Genomic DNA, 18,245 nt, shown 5'->3' on the forward strand with positions numbered 1-18,245 from the left:
ACACACACACACACGGTTAAGGCGAGTCATAGACCAAACACAAAATACAACCACAGTGCTTGTGAGCATGAGAGAAAGGAAATGAGAAACCTCTATTTGGACATAAAAGCCTGAGGGGAAAACATCTTCAAACCCACACGGGGGAAGTCTCAAACTACAGAACTCAATCTCTCCCTTCATTAGCTCAACAACAAAAAAACAGGCCAGCGCACAAGGACAGCACTTCCATCCTGTATCTCTGCCTACAGTAACTGCCTTTTCTTCTCTTTTACTTCCCCAATGCAATTACAGGGCACATGAGATCAATCCAGTTTGAGATTGAAGTTTGTGTTTCTAATGGTGCCGGCTGACTCTATCTGAGAGACACGTTCCAATATGTTTCTTTTTTTCCCGGGACAATAATTCAATCTTCCTCGGCCCAGGTTTTTCTCAGGGGGCAGCGATCAGGATGTCACTGTGTCCTTCGTGACTTTGTTAACTCAATAGAAATGTAATTGTGTCTGGTGAGAGGACACACAATTCTACACCCAATGTTGAAATTTAGGTTCTTTTCTTCTTTCTTTCATCCCAGACGTTCTCTCTTGGCCGTTGCCGTTCTGACCACTCATTCTAACCTCCTGACCCACAAGCCCATTTCTTGGAACTTCATCTGAGAAAATTCGACATACAAATCTACAACTGGATCCTTTCTCGCTCTGAACTGGAGAGGAGCCGTAGAGAAAGGAACTGTGGAGAGAAGGTTTATATAACCGCATATATTCTCAAAGAGGCTGAACGATCACACCGAATGACTCCTGAGCAAGATGTCCACATCTTTGGACACAACGCCAGCGACGGGGGAAACACAATTGTGGACCATCCATATTTCCTCCCACGAACAGTGGTCAGGGTTACAGAGAGAAGCCCAGCACCGCAGCCTGGTTGCGGGGAATTCCTTCTTGTCTTGGCCAGCAGACCAAGCCCATCGTCCTGATCTGACGGACAGCTTTTGAACTTGGAAGCAAACCTTATGATTTGGACGTCTCCAGACAGCTGCAAGTTAGTTTACTGTATGAGTCCAGACAGCCAGCGGTGAACACACAGAAGGGAGGAGAGTTGAACGGGTGAAAAGCCCAGATCATCCAGTTATGCCTCCAGTCTTCTGTAGAAAACTGTCAGAGCAGTTCCAGCACTCCCCCCCCCCCCCACACACACACACACACACACTCCACCCACACATCCCTCCTTCCTCCAGCATTGTGCATCCTCATTTATCTCGCTGGGTTATGACAGACAGTTTGTTGGGTAGCGGTGAAAGGCTGGGTGTCGAGGCCTAACGGAGGCAAGCAGAACCAGGGCAGGGAGAGAGAGGGTTGTGATGCATGGAGAGGGCAGAGGTGTTTTACACCACCTGGCTGTCACCAGGAGAGAGGGAAATGGAGAGGTCTTCTGCCGACTGGGCACAAATACTTTGCATCATCGCTCACTGGATGGGGGCAGCACTGGTGTGTCTAGGTTTCAGTCTTCTGTAAGCATCTGTGTGCCACTCATAGGATTTTGGACCCCTGTGTTTTGCACAACATCTTAATCATTTGTATGTGTTTCAATTTGTTTAAATTGTAGGGACAACAGTGAATTACTTTGCGATAGTTTCACTCCAAAAAAACAAAATAAATCTTTGTGGTGACATTTAGGAGTTTGCAGCAACTACAGTCCATCCATTTCCCCTCCCTGGTTAAGGGGCTCCTCTGGGAGTAGACAGGGCCTGCATTTTTACACAGGCTGCCATATTCAAATGAGACTCATCTTGCATTTTCTCAATTTCGTTTTGACACCGTACAGATTCTGAGAGATCCATCATCATGACCTGTCTGATGCTGTTCTGTTCCACAGCCAATGACATGCCAAGAATCCTGGGTCAGCAAGCACCCCCCACCAACCCCCCCCCCCCCCACACACACACACACACACACAGACACGCACCATTTTCCTCTCCCCCTCCTCCTCCTGTGCCCATCAACAGCCTCTCCTCTCATCTCCCCTCCTCTCCCCCCCTCCTCCTCCCCCCCACTTCCAAACAAGATGGGCCTTCATTTAGCTGTGTTATTGACCGCAATTCAACTCAAAAGGAATAACAATATCAATAAGTGGCTCTTCATCTTTGTAATGCATCATTCCCATTGTGGACTTGGCTGTTTTGAGAGGGGGCCGAGGTGAGGGGAGGTCAGAGGGGGCTGGCGGTTGTTGGCGACCCAGGAGACCTGGCCTGTCTGGGGGTAGCCTCCCTCCAGGGACAGGGGCTCTGCTGGGTATCTGGAGACAACCCAGCCTGGATGTCCGGGCATCAAAAGACAAACAGCTAACCCTGGAGGACATGCCAAGGGCGGGGGGAGCAGAGGAGGAGGAGAGGCGGGGAGGGCTGGAGAGGGCCCGCGAGAGGGTGTAATGAAGACTAAGTGGGTTAGAAGTGCTCCACACACACAGAGAGAGAGAGAGAGAGAGAGAGACGAGAGAGAGAGAGAGAGAGAGAGAGAGAGAGAGAGAGAGAGAGAGAGAGAGAGAGAGAGAGAGAGAGAGAGAGAGAGAGAGAGAGAGAGAGAGAGAGAGGAGAGAGAGAGAGAGAGAGAGAGAGAGAGAGAGAGAGAGAGAGAGAGACGAGAGAGAGAGAGAGAGAGAGAGAGAGAGAGAGAGAGAGGAGAGAGAGAGAGAGAGAGAGAGAGAGAGAGAGAGAGAGAGAGAGAGAGAGAGAGAGAGAGAGAGAGAGAGAGAGAGAGAGAGAGAGAGAGAGAGAGAGAGAAGAGAGGCGCACTGGAGGGAAGGCGAGATGACGGAGAAGCAATGTCACTCCTGTAGGAGCTGAGCACTGCAGTGAAATACTGGGGGGGTTGATGCATTCATCCTTCTCTACCATCTTCTATCAAGGCAACACTCCATGTCTGGATACGTGGCAAGTTGTTCATCCAAGTGTAAGCTGTAAAAGATGCATGGTCACTGTCTTACATGGAGAATTACTAGGAGCAGAGTTTAAGTTATTAATAAAGGTCACTGTGTTTTTCGGGTAATTCTGGGCTGTGAAAAAGCAGAGAGGGTTTGTATCTTCCGCTGTGGTTGTCGTGATGTTTTACTTCAGTTTGAGAGCCCGTGTTCCAGGTAAAAGGACCTTGAGTAGTGGAGCTTTTCAGTGTAAAATCAATGGATGACCTCTCAGGTTACTTAAGCACTGGGCATGTTGGGTGCCAGTGTGCCGGAAGAGGGGCGGGAGGGGGCCAAGCTCATGATTTTCCAGTACGAGCATTCAAGCGAGCACTGCCTCAGACGACCACAAAACAAAACGGCCAGGGGTTGATAGTAATCGATGTAGATTGCGCAACGTTAATTACAGAAGACCTGTGAGTCATCGGTGAACAAACCCATGCTGCAGTTGTGTGTTTGTGACTGTTTGTGGGGGTGGGTGGCACGGTCACAGATTTTTCGATATAAGAAGTGAAGGAGCAGAGATAAGGACAAAAACAGTGGGTGAGGAAGAACGAGAAGAACAAGAAGAGAGTGGACTTGGAGAGACAGAGAACGAGAGATAGAAAGTGAGATACCAGAGAGAGAGAGAGAGAGAGAGAGGGAGGGAGAACAGAGAGAGAAACAGAAAGTAAGAGAGTGAAGTGAAGCAGAGGGAAGCCTACTGCGCTCCAGTTAGAGAAGATTAGAGAGCTCATATCCAGGTAGAGAGAAACCAACTCCGGATCCTGTGTGTGTGTGTGGTGCGCATGCGAGTGTGTGTGTTGGGTGTGTGCCTGTTTCAGCCCTTGAGGAGGGAGTCTTAAAGACAAGGGGTGTCCGTGACTGGAATAAGGGGTTTGTTACGGGAGTGGAGTTGCGAGTGTGAATGTGTGCAAACGCGTGTGTGTGAGAGTATGTGTGTGTGTCACCTCATTTGTTTTAGTATGTCTCAGGTATACAGATCTTTCTCACCCCCAGTAACAAAGGAAACTATGAAAGGTAATGACTTTTCTCCCCCAGAGGTTTGTAGCAGAGCAGCCTGCAGGGTCTGTGTGTGTGTGTCCGTGTGTGCGTGTGTCCGTGTGTCCGTGTGTGTGTGTGTGTGTGTGTGTCCGTGTGTGACTTGATGTCTAATTAGACATTCCATTTCCTAGTGAACTACTGGCATGTGAGAACACCATTCTCACACACCGTGTGTGTGTGTGTGTGTGTGTGTGTGTGTGTGTGTGTGTGTGTGTGTGTGTGTGTGTGTGAATGTGTGAATTTACAGGATGTAAAAAACACGGCCACATGTGCACAACAAAGATGTGCCAAGTATACTGACATTCACATCCAAATATCAAACAATACGTAGAGATTAAAGGACAGACATTTCATATATGTGACAGAACACATTTGTCTTGTAAAACATGTTGATTAGAATAAGGGTTGGTTAGTAATTGGGAGGGGTAGGTCAGTACTAGAGTTTTTCAATGCCAAGCAGAAGTTGTGGGGTTTGAATCCTGTCCCAGGGTATTCTATGCTCCTTTGGTTAGAAATGTCTGCTATATGAATATATTAATTCATTCATGATTATATATATATATATATATTATATATATAAGGCTGTAAGTGTTTCATGTATGTCATCATGCACATAATCATGTGTTCTGGGTACAAAACCAGCACTGGATTTACATGACCCCTGAAAAGTTGTGTGCTCAGACCTAACCCTACAGTATCTATATCTAACCCTACAGTATCTATATCTAACCCTACAGTATCTATATCTAACCCTACAGAATATATATCTAACCCTACAGTATCTATATCTAACCCTACAGTATCTATATCTAACCCTACAGTATCTATATCTAACCCTACAGAATATATATCTAACCCTACAGTATCTATATCTAACCCTACAGTATCTATATCTAACCCTACAGAATATATATCTAACCCTACAGTATATCTATATTTAACCTTACAGTATCTATATCTAACCCTACAGAATATATATCTAACCCTACAGTATCTATATCTAACCCTACAGAATATATATCTAACCCTACAGTATATCTATATTTAACCCTACAGTATCTATATCTAACCCTACAGTATCTATATCTAACCCTACAGTATCTATATCTAACCCTACAGTATATCTATATTTAACCCTACAATATCTACATCTAAACGTATGTCTTTATACTGCATACCCCCTACAGTATCTATATCTAACCCTACAGTATATATAATCATAACTACCATAACATGACTATAACCCTGGACGACACTCAATTCCCCAGTTGGCTTACTAAAATATTCCTGCAAGAGGAATGTAAAAAAATATGCACAGCTTGGTGGAATATTAATGATAAGGCAACATAATACTAGTACTGGTGTATGTCTAAATCAAGACATATTACAGTAAATATTTCAAGCATTTTACAGACCCTCGCATACCTAAACTTTGCTTTCATGAGTTGGAGGAGAGAGGAGGATTAAGTTTGATCAAATTACAGCTAGTGGTGGCGGGCCTGCCTCTCAATGCCTCAAGGTTTTCCAGCACAATATCACATGCTCTGCTTATTAGCACCTTTGTGGCCTGAATCACCACTTGAATGGAATTATTGATTTGACCCAGAGGCTATTTCTCAGCTCTTTTCAAATAAAATGTTTGAATGTTTTTTCTTGGTTGTGTTCAATCCAGCTTTAAAGATGCCCGCAATACAAGTCAAAGGAGTTCTGACTTGTTGTTGAAGCTTTGTAACAAACTGGAATGGTTCATGTTTAGTGTACATTAAACACCACCATGGGTTCAGTGTTCTTCAAGAAAGGAAAAAAAAAAAAGGTTTTACATGTTTAGGATATTTTGCTTTTGTTTAAGTTTACATGACGCATTAACTGTTTGTGTCCATATAGAAACCTACCATGAATAAATATTATTATCAGAGTTTGGATTAGAAACACAACTTTAAAACGCTGTCCTTGACTGTCATCGAACACAAGATCGTTAAGTAACAATTCACCACAAGTATTCCAAAGTACAGCAATTACAGTGGACCATTTTACTTATGATGGACCATCTGAATACAGTTTCTTACAGAATCAATATGCCACGAGAAGAGGTAGTTATGCCTCAATAATACTTTAAGTTCAGTGGCACACACAGAAAACCAACAGCTACAGCAAATGAATGGAGCAGAAATAGAACAACATGGGTCAAACTCACACTTTAAAGATGCTCTCAGCTTGTCAGAGAGAAGGAACCGTTTTGGCCTCTTTTATAAGAGAAGTGTCAGCACATCTCAACACACAGAAGACTGGAATCTGTCAGAGATTGTTTATACACACTGGTCTCAGCCAGAACACACTTTAGTGAAATTAACCGCCCTTTTATTTGCCATTCGACAAGTGGGTGTGATATCATTTTACCCTGTGGTAAGAGAGCTTTAAGAGTAATCTCGCCAAAGTTTTACAATGTCTGAGTTTGCAGTCATGTCTAATGGAGTTGGCACTGGATATGCCCGCTATTTTTTTTACGCGCTCTAGTCAAAGGGCTCTCAACGGAATGAGCCTACATGACTAATATTTTATTTAGCATAGAGTAGCGTTTTAGCACAAACATGTTTCTGGATGGGAAAACCAAAACATCTGGCATGACTGACAGGCAATTTAAAGAGGAGAGATATAGGCTTTGATCTTAAAAAAAAATTGGTGCCTGACACCTTGGACAGGGATGGTGTGTTTTTTTGTTGTTGCCTTGCGTAGTCCTTTTTTCCATTTCCTTCCTGGGTTATTTCCCTCCCCTCCCTGGTTTCTAGTGGAGAGGTGATAAAGATTGATCGAGGACTTCAGTGTGGAGGCTGGCCTGTCTGAGTTGCCTATTGTAGGGTGAACTGGATCAAGGCCCGGCTAAGATCGCTCGAGGAAATGGATTGGTCTGGTGAGCCTCTGTGAATGTAAAGCACTGCTGTTCTGCTGTCTTGTTTCCCTTCCTCTCTGTCTTTTCTCCTTCCTCTCTGTCTTTTCTCCTTCCTCTCTGTCTTTTCTCCTTCCTCTCTGTCTTTTCTCCTTCCTCTCTGTCCTTTATAAAACTCACGCTTCTGTCTCTCTGTCACCAAAGCTCAATCCACACCAGCTTCAGTTCAGCACTTATCCTGGAAATATCACTTTTACTAACCTAAAGTAGCTAAAGGTTTTTGGATGCCAGCTATTGGTAATGGTACCACAGGCAGAACATGGACACTGTCTCTATCTACACCGCCATGGCAGACTACAGCCAAGCCAAACCAAGTGCTCCCATGTTAATCTAGTTCAAGTGCAGCATCTATTATGTAAACCATAGCTTTTGGGAGGCCCTGCAAAAGGTCCTCTGACTCAATACCCTGATGACTAAGCTTTTATTCCTCGATTACAACAACACATCGTACGCTACGCTAATTACACGGCCCTGAGACGGCCCTATCCTGAAACACAACAACAACAACAACAACAACAACAACAACAATAGCAGCAGCAGCAGTCACTTGGTCTGCTTCTGGCCTCCGAGCATGACTCAGTGCTTTTCAAGGACACGGGGACCTCCCCTTCAAAACCAAGACTGTCATCACTCTCAGCGGCTGTCCGACCCTCTCTCCTCAGGGATGGGAAACGTTGCCCTTTTTTTTGTGTTTCTCGAGAGCTACAACCTCCAGCCATAACACATTTTGCCCTCTGAGATGGAGGGAGTGCTGGGGAGGGAGAGATGCAACACAACTTCTTTATGAAGCGTGGCATATTCAATCCTGGAGCTGCTGTTTGTTCATTCCGAGTAGTGTGTGTATACGCCACTGTAGGGTTGCCAGGTTATAGTGAAACTGGGGGGGTTTGTGTGAGAACCCGCCTTTTTTACACTTGACCTTTAGCACCAGCAGAAATGCATTAGGTTTGTGCGTTGTTCTCTGTGATGCAAACAAATACTGAGTGTCATCACAATTACATAGCTGTTCTGGCTCATGTATTCTCTGGTATTCAATTATCTATTTTTTTCTTTCATTTGGAGGCTTTCAGGTGAAATCCGTTTGCCCACTGTGAAGCGCTGATGTTGTTTACGTGCTGGGGAAGAGAATCGATCTACCACACCATTCTACCATTACTCAGAGTTCAAATCAAACATTTTGGTCATAAAGGACCATTGTAGACATTCTGTACCGTTTAAAACACATTCAGTACAGAATCGATTTCACTCACTAAATTATGCTGTTTATTATAAACTTTTATATTCAGTAAGTGATGACAGAAGTGAAAAGATTCGTATATACCGGGCTATTAGATAGATGGTTGGACAAGAAGAATGGGAAGTATTCTGTTTTCAGCTTGAAACAAAATGGCAGCCAGATCATCGCGTGAATTTCCATGAAATCAAACGAATAAAGGGTCTCAGGCCTGCAGAGAAGAGACAGTATGGCGTGCCTTCTGTTTCTAGAGCATCTGTGTGTGCTTGTTTGTGTGTGCATGTGTGTGTGAATCTAAGCAAAAGAGAGTGGCCCATTCTCAGCCAAGAAAGGGATTTATAAAACCTGACAATTGCAGGCTTTGAGAAGCTCGCCTTATTGATTTTCATTATCCGGTTTCATCGCTGTCGCTTGAAATCAACCCTAATGGCATCCAGACTCATCAGCATTGGGGTTTTGGAGAGGCTTGGAATCAGGAAGGGAATGCGACAACAAGAAACAGATTGTGTGTGTGTGTGTGTGTGTGTGTGTGTGTGTGTGAGTGGGTTGTTCTGTGTGTTTCTGTGTCAGTGTGTACGCGTCTTAGAATGTAAAAAGGATCGGGACGTGAACAGGAAGGAAGTGTGTAATGTGAGATATGCATTTCCATCCGTATTCTACGCTCACCATAACAAATCACCCAGTCAGACAACACTTCTCATCATCATCCGATCCAGTGGTGAGGAAATGTGTTGTTGCAGAAAAGGAGAGCGGGGGGGAGAGAGAGAAAAATAGAGATAAAGAAAGAAAGAAATGAAGGGATGCAGAAAGACAGTCAGGAAAAAGGAACAGAGTGGAAGAGAGAGAGAGAAGAATAGAAGATAGATGGTGAAATGCAGAGAGGGAGAGGGAAACATGGAAATATAGAAGGATGGATAGAAAGAAAGAAAGATAAAAAGAAAGAAAAAGCTGGAGGGAGGGTGCAGGAACCAGACAGAAAGACAAGCCAGGTTCCTGGCTGTAGCGGTGTGCTCTAAAGGGAGGGTCCGAGGAACTGCCCTTGGCCTGTTCTCAATGCTATATTTGAAGCTGTGGAGAAGCCCACAGCTAACCTTCCCTCTCTCCAGACTCCACACCCATCAGTGTCAAAACATACAAAGCTGAGCTTTCAGCTGCGTCCAACTAAAAGTGTTCATTCTTCCTCGGACACATCCTACCACCCCTACCAGGGCTGGACTGGGACAAAAAAAAAAAAACGGCCCAGGAATTTTTGCTCAGACCGGCCCACCACAATCGGTCGGATGCCACTGGAGCCTGTTAAGAGATGTGATTGGGCCAGCCCAGTGTCAGTATGGGAAATGAAACAAGGGGCCCCTGTCCCTGCTTTATGGGACGGTCGTTGGCCAATTTGAAGTTTATTAAAAAGACAAATATATATATATATATATATATATATTAAATATCATATCGGCCCCAAGTGCGTCGGCCCACCGGGGCATCTGCCCGGTATGCCAGATTACCAGTCCAGGCCTGGCCGCTACATCAGCACTGCACACGGGCAGAACACGGGGTTGGGACGAGTGACTGAAAGAGAGAGAGCGAGGAGGGAGGTGGGACGCTTGGCAGGTCTGACCTGTCCTCCTCTTCATCGCTGGAGTGCGTGACCCTTTCAGCCGTAACCCTGAGGTCCCAGGTAGCCTGTAAACACACAGATTTGACCTGGAATGTTCTCCTCAAAGACTCTCTCCAGAGCGGAGAGGGGTGTTAAAACATTATGAACACACGCAGGCTGCAGACAGGGTTCTAGGGGTTCTAGATGTGGGAGAGTGTGGAACGTACGAGATGTATTCGACGATGGAAGACTGCAGGGGTCAGCATCTTAATCAACATCTTAATGTGTCGGGTTTATATCGTCCTCCGCCTCCCTCGGCTCTCTCTCTTTAGTAGGATCTGCACACCTTTCCCATAATGACTTTGCTCTGTGTGTTTGTGTGTGTAGATGTGTGCCTGCATTGGTGTGTGTGTGTGTGTGTGTGTTTAGGTATGTGCGTGCATATGTGTTTGTGTAGGTATTTGTGTGTGTGTGTGCTGCTGTGTTCAGAGAACCCTTCAGGGACCCTACAGAGTAATTTTCCTTTTAATTTATTTCTTTCCCCAGATCACGATAATTCCCAGCCTAGGTTGCACTACCTCCACTGCATATTAAACACACAAACACACACTGTCACACACGGAAAGTCATGGTAGCACACACGCATGCAGATTCTCATGAACACACACACACTCACACACACTCTCCTTGGAGAAGACTGCTCTGTTTCATAATTACACCTAATACCAGCCTAATCTGCAACCATAACTGCATGCTTTCAACCCTGTGCTGCAGTTAATTACAACATGCTGCCATTTCTGTAAGGCAATCCAGAGAGGCCTTTGTTTTTCCTGAAAGTGTGTGTGTGAGAGAGTGTGTGTGCTTATGCAGCTAAATGCATGTGCGGTGTATGAAAGGGGTGCGGTATCAAGGAATGCAAAACAACCAGGTTCACGACCCCGGGCGCAGAGTCGTTTGTAATTCCTCTTTTTCTCCCTCGTTCCTCTCATCATCCCCCCCCCCCTCCACCTCACAACAGGGAGGCGTCTCCTGCAGAACCGGAGGGCCAGGTGTTCTGAGTTAGACAGTCAGCCGGAGAGCATCAGTGTGATCAGAACCGTACACCGCCAGCACAGCGGGGGGGGGGGGAGCGCATCGTCGTCGAGGTGAGAACAGCCGGCCAAATTAGTCGGCCCTCCCGCCTCATCCATCATCCCTTCTTTCACACTCCTTCACGTTCTTATTGCTTCTCCTTCCTTCGCTCCTTTGTTTCTCTCTCTCCTCCCTCCTTCTTTCTCTCTGGGTAAGCAGAGACCGCCTCACAATCAGCCCTGACCAGAGGGACTAATGGTCAATTAATGACCTGCGAAAGAATTGAGCTTTCTCTCTCTCTTTTTCCATCTCTCTCTCTCTCTCTCTTTCCATCTCCCCATCTCTCTCTCTCTCTCGTTCTATCTACTTTTATTTGCCTGGGTGATAGGGGTTGGCTGGGCTGCAATTACCGCTTTGATTAAGAGAGGAAATTGCTGCAGTATCAAACAGTGTTTATAAATGAGGCATGGATTCATCAATACAGGGGATAAAGTGTCTGTCAGGGGCTTTAATATGACAGACACCACCGAGGCCAGCAACGGTCATGCAGTAAACGACCGGGGGTCACACACTTATCCTCCAGAGGCCGTTCGTTTGATCTGTTATGTAGATTAGTACACACACGTTATGTGTGTTTTCTAACAAATTGTTTCCAGTAGTGGATTTCCTTTGGTTTTGTGTTGGTCCACAGACCAACTGGTGTGTCTAAATGTGTGTGTGTGTGTGTACATTCTGACCCACAGTTTACGCACATGTGGCCATGCATGTCTCGTGTTTGTTTGCTCTCCTCGCCGTTTGTTTACGTGTGTGTGTGTGTGTTCCGTCCAGTGAACTTGCGGCCGTGTGGTATCCCATGGTGGTGAGAGGAGATAAATAAGGCATTAAAACTGCCAGGCAACATCTACCAAGCTCCGCACTCTCAAGTCCTGCAGGGAGGAACGTTCTGAATGGAGGAACGTTCTGAATGGAGGGATTCAGACTTGCAATCCCCCCTGGAGGCATATTTGCGGTGCTAATGTGAATCACATGCTTAATTCTTGTGCTGTGTCTGTTTCCCTTTAGACAGACTGGGTTTGTGGAGGGAGGGAGGGAGGGAGGGAGGGAGGGAGGGAGGGAGGGAGGGAGGGAGGGAGGGAGGGAGGGAGGGAGGGAGGGAGGGAGGGAGGGAGGGAGGGAGGGAGGGAGGGAGGGAGGGAGGGAGAAGTTATAGGGAGATAGAGCTGAGTGGGTGGGTGGGAGAGAGAGGGAGGGGAGGGGGGAGGGGATATGGGTGTCATTGTGAGCAAAGGAGATAAAGAGCGAGGGATGGAGGGTCGAGGGGGAGGAGAAGGAGATGAATACCAGGAACAGTGAGCCAGATACAGTGCTGCTGGTGAGGAAAGGTGGGTGGAGGATAACACAGAGTTGCAAGTGACAGGTTATGTGTTGTTGTTTAGATATGTCGGTAAGTACTCACACACACACACACACACCGGTGATCGATATGCTGTGATGAACATTTCACTGATGAATTATCATCATCATTACCATCACCAGAACTATCAATAAATATGGTCATAAACCTCTGCCAAGTAGACTTACGTATATAATAGCCTGCTCATTAAAGCAATGTCTTTCAGCTGTACAAAACCTGTTTGTGTGTGTGAATGTGTGTGTGTGTGTGTTTATGCAAACACAACTTGTTCCATCTGCTGTTGAGCCTGGCTTCACTTTGTAAAGCCTCTATTCACCTGCAGGCAGAAATCCCATGATGTTTTCACACGTTAGCGCGTCCATGCTTCATTTTCTTTCTCTCTCCCTCCCTCTCTCTTTCTGTCTCCCTCTCTCCTTCTCCCTCCCTCTCTCTCTTGCTCGCTCCCTATCTCTCTCTCTCTTCTATTTCTCCCTCTCTCTTTCTCTCTCAGACTTTCTCCCTCCCTCTCCATCTGTGTCTCTCTGTCTCTCTCTCTCTTTTTACTTTGTCTCTGTCTGTCTGTCTCTGCTCATCCCTCTTTCCCTGCTAAGGTGTGGAGCAAGAGAGAGAGAGAGAGAGAGAGCCCTGGGCTGGCCACCTGTGCCACAGTGTAAATCACTGATCAGTGGAATTAGCGTCTGTGTGTTTATCTCGTTGTGTGTATGGTAAGTGTGTTAGGGAGAGGGAGAGAGAAACCAGTGCATCTGCTTCTCCCATGTATTCTCTGCTCTCTAAATCACAAAGCTGTTTCAGCAGACATCCGTGTAGCGACGTCTCAATCTGCTGTTTGGTCAGTTTGGTTTTACCTCGTTTGTACGGGGTTCACATGACAACAGGAAGCACATTGTCACCAGACAGGCCCCTCGATTTTGATGCAGAACAAACATCAATCTAACGTTATAATGTGCAGTAGGCATACGGAAGGGCAACTTTACTGTGATACTTTGCACGGGCACAGAGTGCATTCAGGGAGCTGCACCTATAGCCTGTCTACATGGTCCACTAAAATATGCATACATGTGCATGAATAGGCAAGAGAAGGAAGTCACGCTAAAGTTCAGGATCATAAATAATTGCGATCGGGTCAAGACGCCTGCCCCGTTCATGGTCACCCACAGCCTTCTGATTTGTGGCGCGCAGAATGGCTGCCGTAAAAGTAGAACGATAGGGTGACACCCAGCCTGGGGTGAGCCTCGCTTTCTAGAAGCTCCCAGAGACCATCACAGGCCCGCCCACACTCTCTCCTCGCTACAAGGTGTGTGTGGTCTCTCTCTCTCTGTCTGTGTGTGCCTGCTTGTTTCTGAGGCGCAGGACTTCTCCTCAACTCTCCTTCTGCGGATCATAAATAAATAAGAGGAAATCTAAAGCAGATCTCTCGTCTGTGAGCTCCTCGCTACACCTTCTCAAGTGGAGCAGAGGAGATGGGGGCCGCACTGCTCCCTCCCACAGCCACACTTGTTTGGCCAAGACCTCGAGTGGCCAGCTCTCTTTCAGATAACCGTCGGGAGAGGTGAGGGGTTAAGGGGTGGAGGGGAAGTGTTTCTGTTGGGACACGGATATCAAGAGAGGAAGCGTGTTTCGGGCGGGCTTTAGGGAAGAATGCATGTCCGAGGGTTGTGGAGGAGATGAAGGGAGAGAGGGATGGAGAGAGAAAAGAGAGACAGGAGACCCGGGCTTTAACGCGCACTTTACTGTCAATGAACCGCATCTCCCATAAAGCATTGCCTGTAATTACCCAGACGCCCCGGGTCATTTCCTCAGCAGAAGCATTTTTCATTCCCTCCTAACCTGGTTGTCTCTCCATATACTGGAGGTTTCATTTCTCTCCCCTCCGCGTTCTCCCTCTCCCATCTTTCTTCTTGTCCTCTCCCCCTCGTTTCTCACAGAGAGAGTAAAATGGAGAGAGTAAAGATAGAGAGAGAGGGAGGGTGAAAGAGAGTGAGAGTACAAGAGAGATAGAGAGTGATAAAGAGAGAGAGAGTAAAAGGGAGAGAGAGATGGAGACAGAAGGAGGTGGGGGTGGGAGGTTATATACATAGGGGCCGTGTTCTATAGTCGCCCTGAAAGAACAGTGTTATAGCAGTGTCCTCTGCCATGCCTAATGACATACATGGAGGACAGAGAGCAGGTACAGGGAGAGAGAGGGAGGAGGAGAGGGGGAGAGAGGGAGGGGGAAAGGGGGAGAGAGGGAGGAGGAGAGGGGGAGAGAGGGAGGAGGAGAGGGGGAGAGATGGAGGAGGAGAGGGGGAGAGATGGAGGGAGAGAGGGAGGAGGAGAGGGGGAGAGAGGGAGGAGGAGAGGGGGAGAGATGGAGGAGGAGAGGGGGAGAGATGGAGGGAGAGAGGGGGAGAGATGGAGGAGGAGAGGGGGAGAGATGGAGGGAGAGAGGGAGGAGGAGAGGGGGAGAGAGGGAGGAGGAGAGGGGGAGAGATGGAGGAGGAGAGGGGGAGAGAGGGAGGAGGAGAGGGGGAGAGATGGAGGGGGAGAGGGAGGAGGAGAGGGGGAGAGAGGGAGGAGGAGAGGGGGATGACAACTACCTTACCTGGTGATATCATACCTCAACACCGCAGTGTCACATTTTCAAAGTCCCCTCCTTTGACCCATCTCTCTTTCACAATGACATGAACACACACACATACGTACACACACACACACATGCACACTTCTTCCTGCGGCGCACTGTGAAAGTCACTGAGTTCAGGACACATAGTAACAAGTATGCCAGCACCTCGTTCCCCCTCAAGTTTGGGTCCAGCAGCCATGCATGAACAACAGAAATGTGTTCAATCTGTTCACCTTCAGAGAACAATAGAGTGCATATGGCAATACTACTGAGCAGCAGTAATGTTGGAACTCGCCCCTGAACAATAAATCTATTAATCAACAGATTATCCTAATTCTTATTATTAGCATAAAAATAATAGTTTTCATTATTTTAAAATGTTAATTGCAGTGGGCATTTAAAAATAATTACTTTTTTTAATGGTCTTGAGAGAAGGAAAGCATGCACACTGATGAAGGCCAGAACAGCCAGACGCCCAGGAGAAGGAAGAGTCTCCAGGGCAAGAACTCAGACACATCCAGGAGGCCTCTAGGGGCCTGGGCAGCCCTAGGATCACATCCAGGAGGCCTCTAGGGTCCTGGGCAGCCCTAGGATCACATCCAGGAGTCCTCTAGGGGCCTGGGCAGCCCTAGGATCACACCCAGGATGCCTTTAGGGTCCTGGGCAGCCCTAGGATCACACCCAGGATGCCTTTAGGGTCCTGGGCAGCCCTCGGATCACATCCAGGAGGCTTCCAGGGGCCTGGGCAGGGTCCAAACTGCTTTGGATCCCTAAGCAGTTTGATCTTCCTAATTAAGATTTAGCTGAATCACACACGCATGCACACGCCCTTAACCTTTATCTAAACCCATCTAATGTGAGGCCTGTCACTACTCTCACCGTTGTAGGGTTTGACTGGGTTTCAAATACAATTCTCTGGGACACCAGAACCCAGGAAGTGGCGAGGAGAGAGAAAGAAAGAGAGAGAGAAAGAGAGAGAGAGGGAGAGGGAGGGGGAGAGGAAGAGGGAGGAAAATGAAGCATGGACGCGCTATGGGGGAGACAACTGGGAGAGACAGCCGACAGGGATCAGAGAGAAGGGGAAGGAGAGCGAGAAATCTGCCAGGACAGAAATAGACAGATAAGAGATAGCAAATAAACGGAAGGGGAGAAAGGGAGAATTCTCTCTTTTCATCAGAGGCCGTTCTCGGGTAGCTTGCTGATTGAAACGGACACAGTGACAGTGTAATATCCCCCCTCAGCGCTGCCTGGTGGCTGGGACTCCGACCTGTATCAAACAGCTCCATTAGCCCTGTCAGGTGAAGGGGCTTGAATTCGACCACTCTGCAGAGAGAGAGGTCAAGCTCAGGTGAGTGGAGTTAATACTGTGTGTCCATTTGAGTGAGCCAGCAACGTTTGATTACCCATTCTGTTTTCACAAGGACAAAAGGCTCTGGAATGCCGAAAAGTCAGAAGTCTGGTTTTATCATGCTAATTCAAGAGCTGTCTTTGCTAATTGGCCTAATGGGAATACATGAATTCAAACCGTTTCTGCTCTGTCACATTTTTACCTCAAGTTTATTTTTTTCTTTCTCTCTCTTCAAAATCTAGTTTAGCTCCTCTCTCTTCTCTCACAAATGCCACGGATTCTGGTGCAGTAAAAAAGTCTCTCTGTGGGCCATACATGAATGTTAAACACTCCCAATATATTGCTTGCCTATGCAGCTAGTCTACAATCAATACAAATTAGCATAAACATAGCTATGCTAACGCAGCCAGGAACTCTGTGAGAGTTTCGCTAGCACCAGCCTCGTCAGAAGACCCCCTAACCTCGTCTGGAAATAGCCCGGTGCGTAGACGGGATTTGGGGAGAAAGGACGAACGAAGCCTTTAGCGAACGGCGTCTGTGACTCAACAGAGAAACAGTTGGTTAAAACTACTGTGGACGGGAGATGGGGTCGCTCCGTTTTGGTGGGACCAATCTGCCGTAGAGACGCTTGGACGTGTTTCAATCTGAGGAGTCGGGCTGATGGAGAGACCGAATGGGGACAAGAGGCAACATCGCTATAGACCAGTTCAATGATAACCTACATTAGACGCCGTGGGAGAACAACACTGGAACGCATGAGAAAGACAATCATAGAATGTAAATGAAACATAATCGACCCCCGGTCTGCAGCGAGGAACAATTATCTCAGAAGACATTTGAAGACCTATTGAAAGACACTCAAGGTCCATTATAAACCTTTTTAACAAAAGACATGAATGATCTTTGACATAGACGGCTCAGTCGAACTCCATCTGTTTGGTCCCATTTCTCACTACCCAGAGGAAATTATGTTCTTTAAACAAGATATGGGGCCATTAAATATTCTGTTTCTGACTGGTAATTGACATTGACTAGAATTTATTCTTAGATGAACCAAATGACTGATATCAGCTAATGGTAAAACAATCCATTTAGCATTTAGAGCAAATTATTGTAATCATATCAAGTGTTAATAGCTATACGCCATTATAAATCATTTTTTATGACAACCACTAATCTAAAATCCGATTACAGGCTGGTTTTCTCTGACTTGTTGAATTGTTCAAGGGTGGGAAAGATTGATTTTACACATCTTCGTTCTAAAGGGTCTCATTTTTACATTAAGAACTTTAGGATTATTTGATGAATAGTATAAGCAATGTGTTTGTCATTAGATGGTCTAAATAGATATAATATTTTCAATAAACCTCTCATCCTTTACGACATCCATTCTCAATGAAATAAAATACTGCTTCATCAGTAGTCTCTAGTAAGCAACGGCGACTGGAAAATATACCTGAAATGTCAGAGGCGGTTTCCAGGCAACGATACGAAGAGGACCTAGATTCCACAAAATCTTTGGGTCGTGAAATGTCTGTGGCAAACTCAGTGGCAAAATCCCCATGCTGTTTCTCAGTCTAATATGACATTGTGTGCCACACTATCGATGTTCGATCTCGATCAACGCACACCATGTGGAGTGGAACTGATCACCTGCCAGGATGCATGTTCTGATTCTCTCTCCTCCATTATGCTAACAACCGCTATCATCCTCAAACAGACCATGTGCCAAATGAAAAGAAGAAGACAGTTTGAATGTTCAGTGCTTGGCCCGCACTCTCCCTTTGGAAAGCCGTCGTTGTGTTTCATTAGATTACATCTGATCAATGCAGCCGGCACTGAAACCCCCGTGTTAATTGTGTTTTGGCCAACATCTCATTCTCTGGGACATATGCTCTGTTTTGTGTAGGCTTATATTTTATGTCTTTTTTGGCAGAGAGGGGGGGGGAGGAGGGGGCTTTAAAGCTATTCAAATATGCTGTTTGTCTCCTTTGAAGCGATATACGGTAAATAACAGAGATCCTATAATCACGTGAAGTGGAATG

The sequence above is a fragment of the Osmerus mordax genome, chromosome 2 (genome assembly GCF_038355195.1).
Source record: "Osmerus mordax isolate fOsmMor3 chromosome 2, fOsmMor3.pri, whole genome shotgun sequence".
Classification (NCBI taxonomy): Eukaryota; Metazoa; Chordata; class Actinopteri; order Osmeriformes; family Osmeridae; genus Osmerus; species Osmerus mordax.